Raw genomic sequence first — 9,908 nt, forward strand, 5'->3', positions numbered from 1 at the left:
TTAAAGCAAAATATATGAAATCCACAGCAACTTTGACTAGTAAAAAAGCGGTACAAAATTGTTTTCTTGGCGTTCATTGTGGCATACCTTTTGCGTTTGGCGCTATGCTGGCAAAGTTATAAATGTCACGCAAAGCTACAAAGTTTTATTTGGCATCAGCTTTAGTTAGCACCGTTTAGCTGATTAGCGCTGCAGAGCTGGTATATACTCTAGAGCTCTAAAGAGGAAATGAGTTGGGATGCGCTGCAGGGCTGTTGCGCGGAATAACTTGAACGAATAGTACATTTTCACAACTATTAAATTTTTCGCAAATTTCTCGTCTTTATTTTCATTCTTTACTCTGAGTACCGACTATGTGGCGAATATTTATTGAGTTACTGAGTCATATTTTTCTTTAGAAGTGAATCTGAGCGTGCGACACACTGCTGGGAGTCACATCAATAGCTCCGCTCAGTGCTGAGTTACCCATCTCTAACGTGGACGCAGCCAAGGCGATAAGTTGTGTTTTACCTGTAGCGGAAAAATTTGATGGCCTTCAGTGCAAGTGGTTTCTTTTAATTAATAATTTTTGCGTTTGTGCTTAAATTTTCTTTAATTTATGTTTGTATAAAAAATTGTGAATTTTAATCAAAGTTTTGTGGTTTTTTACATACAATTTTTGGAAGTGGAAGGAGATTTTTTCTTTCTTGTTGGTAAGTTCCTAACAGCAGTTCATATACATTTATTTGTGGTCAGTGTTGCCAGAACTTTTTGGGCCGACCGGCTAGATTGGCAAAAAAAAGCGGCTAAAATGTTTTAGTGAAAATCCACATGCTTTATTTAAATAAATCGCAAGAAACGAAAGACTAGTTAACACCATTAATTTATATCGAGTGTATATTCCTCATCATCAAATAAATCACTATTGTATATATCACCTGAATTCATTAATTTTAAGAGATCGTCATCTACAGTAAAATTATGGCAGCATTTTTCTTCACGTTTTAAACCGTATCTTATATATAAAATAGCGTTTAACGTTTTAACGCACATTGGATTTCATTGCTTAGTTTTTATTATATTCATTGAACTAAATATTCGCTCTACTTCTGCATTACTTATAGGCAAAACAAGAAAACTAAAAACTAGGTTGCAAAGGTCAGCAAAAGGGTTTTCTCCTAAGGCATTTCGAAATTGATAAACTTCGGCCCAAAATTTTACAGTTGAGTCTAAATTACTCCAGGTATGTAACGTTAACCGTTGCCATTGCATCTCTATGGATGTTATTTCGTCGGCATTATATTTGTGTTTTTGTTGCTGTAGTTGGACAAATACTTTTGGTTTAATTACTCTTAATGCATTTCCAACCGAAAAAAGTCAATTTTTTTTAGTGTGGCAATATTTGTAGGGAGGCGTTGGCGTAACTCCTTTATTAAAGTGATAATAAAATAGCGACCATTTTCTCGAATTATTTTCTCGGCTTGGTGGTCAAAAGCGTTTGTGCTTACTTTTGTTTTTAAATACTCTTCAAAACTGTGATAAAACTGAGGAAATGGAGCAAGGTATGGTTCCAACGGGGAGCATATAGGATCAAATGTGTCCGCGCTAATAACCACTAGGGATCATAGATGCGAAAGTAAAACATTGAGTTCATTAAAAATCTTCATTGGGTCTGCATTATTGCTTTCGAACAACTTGTTTACTTTTTGCACCTGAAAATTAGGCAAATAGTAAAATCGGCTAAAAACGGCTAACTTTTTTTTACAAACCGGCTAACAAATCGGCTGCCGGCTAGATCGAATTTTCTCCGGCTAGTTGCTATCATAACCGGCTAAATCTAGCCGGAAAACGGCTAAAATGGCAACGCTGTTTGTGGTAGTTGGAGCATTGGTTTTTAGAGATGCATACTTGGCGTCTGGTGACGTGGACATGACTGGGGATTTGCTGCCTGATGTGGGTGGGTTCACAGCCAAGTCTAGGGCTAGAAGAAAAGGTAATAAGGCCTCGGATAAGAGGCTCAAAAATAACATGGAGTTAAAAAGTGGAAATGGATTTTCGGATGAGGATTATCGAAGTTAGGTTAATAAGATTTCTTTGCATGGGATGCTTATTCCAACGGGCTCTATTAGTAGGACGCGGCTTTTTGAAAATAGAGGTCGAACTGACGCTAATGGTTTTAATGATTGCGATGATATCGGCACTTTTAATTCAGGGGAACTTTTTCAAATTGGTAGTGGTAGTGGTGAAAGTCATGCCAACAAAGAAGGCGAGAATATTCGATGCTTGAAAAATTGTTGGTTACGATTTTTCAGCCAACTTTTGCGTTCAACTCACGCAGGGTTGCACGAAAAAAAAATTGAATGGCTGAAAATATCAAAATATAAGAAAATATCTAAATATTCGCCATAAAAATATGTTTGCGTTGGTCACCTTTGAACTCTACTTTGGTTGAACGGCCTTTCAACTAATCGCTTTCAACAAAGTTGTTCGCCAGCCAATATTTAGCCATTCAACTTTTCTTTTCTTGCAACCCTGCGTAAGTTGAAAGCAAGAGTTGAACGCAAAATCGCCTCGTGCGAAAACCTTTTAAGGAAGTTGTCTTTTCTACAGATACATACAAAGGTGACTACAAAGGATACTTCCAATAGTAATCCTTTTGAAAACAAACAAATGAAGAATGGTTGGTTCTTATTAGGAAAAATTCGTAAATTGAATGTTCATGGTATTGACACTATTAAGGCAGTTGGAAGATCCTTATATGTATAAAGTTTTTTTTTGTTTGAAAATGCTAAATATGCTAATGAAGTGTTGTTAATGATGTACTTAAGCAAAAGGGTATTAGGGTGTATATATCTCGAGGTTTTGTGGAGACGTATGGTGTTGTCAGCCAGATCCCTCTTGATTTTACTGGGGATGAAATTCATAATAATTTAGATTCGTGTGCTCCTGTTTCTTTTGCGAGTAGAATTACTAGACGTGATGTTAATAATCGTGATAAGTTTGTTCTTACGATTTCTGTTAAAATAGGTTTTTTCTTGGTAGTGAACTCCCTGAATCTGACATAATATTTTTTTATTTGAAATTTTATTTCAACACAGGTTGATTAAAAGAAAAAATACTGATAAAAACAAAATATTTCACGCAAACAGGGTTGAGATTTTGATATTCCTACCAGTATTTTAAGTGTTAAAAACCTTTTTCTTAAGCTAGTTTAAAACATTTATAAAAACATCAATCATATAATTAATAGGTTTCGTACTTTTCAAAAGTTTAATTTGCAATATAATACCCCTTGTGAACCGGTTCGGAGAAAATGAAACTCATATTTAATAAGGCTGAATTCTGAATACATTTGAGCTAAATTGTAGACACTTGCAATGGCAACTCTGAACTCGATGATATCCCAAACTACGAAAATCTGCAATTAAAAAAAAATAATATTTTTTCAACGGTGATTGTATCTACTACAAAAAAAAACATTTTTTTTTATTTTGTATCAATAGCCCAATATAAAATTGAACAAATCTCTACAAATGTACCAAACTAGTGACACTGCCTTAAAAATTTATGCAATCTAAAAAAAAAAACAAAAATTTTCAACCAATTTTCGGAAAAATGTCGAGTTTTTTAATTACGTTCTGAGTATACAATTTTGTAGCTCATTGAATTCTAGTAGAATAAAATATAATGCAGGATTTCCACTAGGCATTAAATGACAAAAATTACAAATGACAAAGTCGGGCATTAAAAAATAATCGTGTCATTACATTAAAAAAATTGTCATTAAGTTCATTTCCACATGGCATTTTTTTAAATGGCATACATTTTTTGTCATTTCAATTCCTAGTGGAAATTCGGCATAAGTTTCAAATGGCTAAAAATTAAGGTTGATTTTTTAGAATTTTTAAAAAAGATCGAAATTTGTACGAAAGTTTGTTGAATTTTTTTTAATATTGCACAAACTTGGAAACTTGGATTTACACAGGTTTTATTAAAAAATTAACTATATTTTTATAAAAAAATAACCAAAATTTAATAACAAAAAAAATAATAAGTTTTTAGTGCCTTTTAAAATCGTAATCCTGGTTATTAACAACTTATTATCTGAGACGCTACATTTCGGTGGGACGGGGGCGGGTAGTGTTGGGCGGTCAAATTCCACCAAAATCTGGGAATTCTCCCTCGGTTCGCATGACTGGTTGGTGCCACCTCTACAGCAAAAGAAAGCAAACAACAAAAAAACCTAGTACTTACCGAAGATCACATCACTTGTCGTTCAAAAAATAACTTCAAGCAATATTAAATAAGTGAATATTTCTTTATTTTAGAATTTTATTGATATCACGCGCTTCCTGTTTTTAAATTTTGCTCTTAAATATTATTTATTTCAGCTTGAACATATGTATGTATGCATGTATTTATGTATGTGTGTATGTGAGTTTGCATATGTATGTATGTATGTACCCTGCAAACCAAAGTTCCCGAAATCTTAACGAAATCTTTAGGAGTATCTGATTTCTGTAAAGATTTTTTTCCGAATCTTCAAAGAAAATTATATGAAGTGGTTGACACGAACTCGTAAAGAAATTTCTGTACGAAAAATAAAGAAAATTCTGAAAAAAGTCTGCAAGAAATTCTTCACATAGCAGCATTATTTTCATTTCTTCACCGATTTTCTTCCGAAATTTCGCAAAGGAATGGAAGTGTGCGTAATTTATTTCATTTTAGAAAATTCGGAAAAAAATCGGATGGGATCTTTCCGAATTCGTTAAAATTTCTTTACGATTCACAATACTCTGAAAAAATGGTTTGCAGGGTAGGTACGCACAGATGATATGCACATGCATACAATTATGTATGTATGTAGATGACTTAAATGCCAATTAATTAACAAAATAACGATTCGTTAAATGCATTTAATGTTCGAATATTTAACAACAATGCAATTTGAGTGTTTATTTTTAGCGTTGCTCACTTAAATGTTAGTTTTCGTATTTAACTAACTAATTTCAGAATTTTTAGATAATGTTTTTTTTGGTTTTTTGATTTTGTTTATTTTTGATTTGGTTTTCTTATTTTGTAGTAAACGGTATTAAAAACTTGCAATAGATTAATATAAACTTTTTCCTTATAGCAAACATTTTGTGTTTCTTATACATATGTATGTATGTATGAATGTGTTTTTAGATATATTTTTTTGTGTGTATGAATGGATTTTGATATTCGCAAAGTTTTTAAGGTTCACTATTTTTAATGTGTAAGCATCTTACCTCACGGTTTGGGTAAAATTTGCTTTAACCCAGCAGAAAATTTCTACCCGCTTCTTGCGTAGCCCAGCAGAAAATCGAATCGCTTCTTATGCGTACAAATGAGTATTTCTGGACCAGTTTAGAGTTATTCCAGGACTATTTAGGGAGTAGTAGACGAGTAATTTTGTAACACTTCAGGATGTGTTCGCGATCATTTTCGGGACATCTTAAGGGCTATTTCAGGAGTTATTCGAGATTATTTCGTAGCTATTTCGGGATAATTTCAGGACCTGTTCGGACTATTTGAGGCTTATTTTTTATTTTATTTTGGGAATGAATAGTTCTGGTCTATGTCACTACTAGTTCAGGAACATTCGGGGCTGGTTCATCTTTTAATTAATAAGTTCGCGAATTTTTCGATCGTTTCGGAGCCTGTGTAGGAGTATTTCAGGACCACTTCTGGCCTAGTTCGGGATCATATTGAGACCGTTTCGAGACTGGTTCAGGACTATTTCAGTACCATTTCGGGCTACTTCAGGACTTGTTTGAGATTCTTTCACAACGTTTTCAGAAACATTTCAGGACTACTTGAGGGCAATTTTGGCACCAGTTCGAGATCATTTCGGGGTAGTTAATGGCTTGTCGCGAAATGATCCTGAAATATTCCTGAAGTGGTTGTGTAAAAGCCGTGTACTGGTCCCAACAAAATGAATAAAATGAAATGAAATTAATGTTTAATTTCTAACCTAGCCTATTTACGTATGTTACTGAATCGCCTAATGCTATGCCAAGCCATATACAGATGTTTACACATCAGATTTCATGAGCACCTGATACTCGCGCCTTTCTTCCATTCTACAAATTTGATTATGCGCTTTTCAAATTCAGTGTAATTGTATATGTGTTTTCTTGCTATGCAAAGTCAATTTTCCTTTGTTTCCAAGTTAATAATTTTCATATTTTTGTGAAATTTTTTTTTTAAATTCATTTTTGGGTTGTTTCATTTTTACCTGTATGTATGTAGATATGTAATCATAAGACAAATCATTGTACCGTTAACTTTTAATAACTTTTAACTATAAGAAAAGTAAGCTACTCAAATTAATCAAATGCCCCAGATATTTATACTAAATGTGTACTTATACATAATTTTTTATTATTTATCTAAAAAAAAAACATACTTAAGTATGTACGTACATATGTATGCATGTAGAAATGTATTTTGCGAGTTTTCTTATTTTTGCGAAATATTAATGAGTTTGTTCTTTTAATTATATTTTTTTTTTGCCAATATGCATTAAATATTATTGCTTGTTTTGTGCTTGATGCGTGTTTTTCAATATTCTTTTCCTAGCTTTATTTGTTTATTTGTATTAGAATAGAAAAAGACATTTACTGCTATATAAGATTTAACAAAAGCCGCTAAGCTTATATGCATAGTTTGTATATATGTATGTACATTTTTTATATTTGTGTTGAGATTAGGAAACCATTAAAGCTCAATCGGTTGAAGCCTTTTTATCAATATTAATTTTTTTTCTAAAATATGTACAATAAATATAAATTTCGTTTATTTTTTATTTGTCATAGCTGCGTTTTTGATGTGCGAATAATAAATTTCAATGTTTAAGGTGAGCTGAAATAGTTGATATTTTCGTTTAGTTTTTAAATTTTTTCTAAACTTTTCTATTTTTTTTCTTGTCAAAAGCTTTGATTACTATTAGTAAAAGGTTAGATTTAATACATACATGTTTGTAGTCTATTTTTTTATTTTTTTTTAAATTTTTTTTTTCTTTGTTCTTGTGTTTATTTAACTTAATCTACATTACGTGCTATACCTTTTATTTTGTATGCAGCAAATCATTGTTCCTGTTTTGTGTCATAGTTTAAGTTTTTTTAATAATCTTTGAATGTTGCACAAAATTATTGTTTTGCAAAATCACTTAGAAATCGAATTAAATGATTTTCAAATATTCCTAACATCTATAACGCTAACATTTGTTTTTAAATATTTTTGTTTTTAAGCCTAAATGAAAGTGGTACAAGTTATTCATTATTTAAAATTCTAGCTATATAGAACCCAATTTGATATAAAGAAAAATAATACAATTATTAATAGGCATAAAGTTGCATTTCCTTCTAATAAATCAAATTTACAGTAATACAAAAATATTTTCCAACATGCGACATTTTTTAAATGTGAAGTTTTCCGTCCTTAAAAATACATACATTGTATTCCAAACTTTTACTAAACATTTAAATCGTAAATTTTTCTGAAAAACGTAGTTCTTGCCCAGTTTCACAAAGGTTATTGTTAAGAGAGCAGACATCTCTTTCAGCTGCGTCGGAATACTACTGTATTTAATGGGCTCATTTGGGTACCGGGTCACAGCGATATTACGAGTAACTGTGGGTCTGATGAATTGGGTAGGAAAGGTACTCTTGAAGCGATATCACCGGCCAAAATGGCGACACTCTTGGATAGATGAATATGTCAGCTCAGCGAAGAAGAAAGAAAAGTAGCTGAAGAAAAAAAAAGAAAAGTAGCTGAAGCACACGGCTAAGCCAAGGAGCAGAAATGTTCCTCTTGGTGAATAGGACTATTTTTTCACACTAGGATTAACGGCAAAATCGCTGTAAGTAGTTCACCTAATCAATGGATTAAAGTAATGTTGCATCATCATGATAAGAATCATGTCCTCCACTTGGGCAATTAGCCGAGCGCTCCTACTCTCCAACTCCTCTAACTAGTCGTATGTGAACACTATAGAACAGTGGTCGGCATACTAAACATATTCAAACGACTCAATAAGTGACTATCGCACCCGGTAGGCAAAAGCTTCTTTAAACCAGTTCACAGTTTTGTACTAAGAGGTCTCCACCGATCTTCCTTTATTAAAAGTGAACTGAACTTGAGACAAAGACGAAGATAAAGAAAGAAAAAAATTAAAATATAGACAAGGTAAAGACAAAGATAATGATGATAATAAAAATATAACGTTATCTTGTAAGGTTAAGAGTACCGTTAAAGCTTAGGTTAGGATTAGGGTTAATCTTAATGTTTAGAGTTAAGGATTAAGGTTAAAGTTTAGGTAAATTAACGGTGAAGATAAATTTCTCAAAATTGGCAGCAGATACGAGTACGAGTAGAAAGGTATAATTAAAAATAATGGCGTTACTTTATGACATAATATGCAATGCCAAAAACTTAACTTTCATAATGATTTAACCTTTCAATTTGGAATAAAATACATTTCCCAATTTTTTCCTAATCCTTTTCCTTAACATCCATAATAAATTTTTGAATGCTATATGTATTTATTTCGATATGGTTTCATATTAGTATTTGTGATATGAATTTAGTGTAGTAAACGCAATGAGTAACAAAAAAATTTTACTGAAATAATTATATGTAATAGCATGTACAATGTACATATGTATGTACACAGATGGAAAACCAATCGTTCATCTTCATCAGGCAAAGGTAGGCAGTTTTGTCATTCGTTTATTAGGGTGTAATGATTTGCAGATGCATTCCGGTGCTAGTAAGAGACCATCTAAGTGTCAAGGTTACTAATATACATATACCGTTTTCCAGTGTCACCGACGATATTATAAAAGTAAGAATATATCTCTATGGTTTTTCTTCAAGAAGAAAGCCTTCTAAATTTTTTTATGGAATTATTATTTCAATAAAATCAAGAATGAAGTGTAATCTGTTTTTATTGGGTTAGCTTATTAAAAGCTAAAAAAGAAAATAAAAAAAAATGTCCGTGCTGACCTGTCCTCGAAGTCGAGACCTACTGAGTGGCAGTTTAAAGGTCTACCTACTGGGCAACAGTGGTCGCCTTACCTACACTTTTATTTTTATTAATATTAATTTAAAATGCATTCAAGAAGAAATCACATATAATTAAAAATAACTAAGTGCTTCTCAATGAATTCAAGATCGTTATATTAAGAAGAGTTTCATTTAAATCATGCAACCAAGCAGTTTTTGCTATGATTTTTAAAAGATAATTTTATCAAAAAATTGAATAAGAACTAACTACGAAGGAGTTAATCTTTCTTTGTTCTAATATAAAAGATGCAAAATTAAAAAAAAAAATAATAATAATAAAAAATATGTGTAGAATTTCCACAAAATAGCCTACATCAATTCCAGCATTTCCCTCTCTTTTTCATTCCTAGCACTTCTTGACCTTCCCTTGAGATGATATTTAGTGCGGCCTCCGAATGGCTGATTGTTCTTTTGAAAAGCTTTTTCAAGGCAGAAATTCATTCGTAGGATTACCACTGCCTGTCAAGTGAAGATCGCTAATAGAAAGTTTGTTTGTTCTTTATTTGTATGTTGCGTTAATAAAGCATGGAACCTAGGCCTTGAAGTTTTTTGAACAGCTGCCTCTCAGGTTCTTAAATCTTCATAATTAACACGTGGAAGAGTTGTAATATTAAAAAAAAAATTTAAATTAAAGTAAATATAAATAGTTTCCCTGAAGCGATAAGTTTTTGGTAAGTTTTAAATTTTTATGTAACAATCACATTCACAACTTTATACTTTTATACTATTTAATGTAGTAAAAATCTGCCGATTTATTTCGAAAATTTTTGCTTTGCAAAAAGTTTTGTGCCACTCCATAGAAAAATTAGTTCGTAAGCACAAAAAGTTTCTTTGTTGAA

Source organism: Rhagoletis pomonella, unplaced genomic scaffold, assembly GCF_013731165.1.
Source record: "Rhagoletis pomonella isolate Grant_MI unplaced genomic scaffold, Rhpom_1.0 Rhpom_scaffold_00001, whole genome shotgun sequence".
Classification (NCBI taxonomy): Eukaryota; Metazoa; Arthropoda; class Insecta; order Diptera; family Tephritidae; genus Rhagoletis; species Rhagoletis pomonella.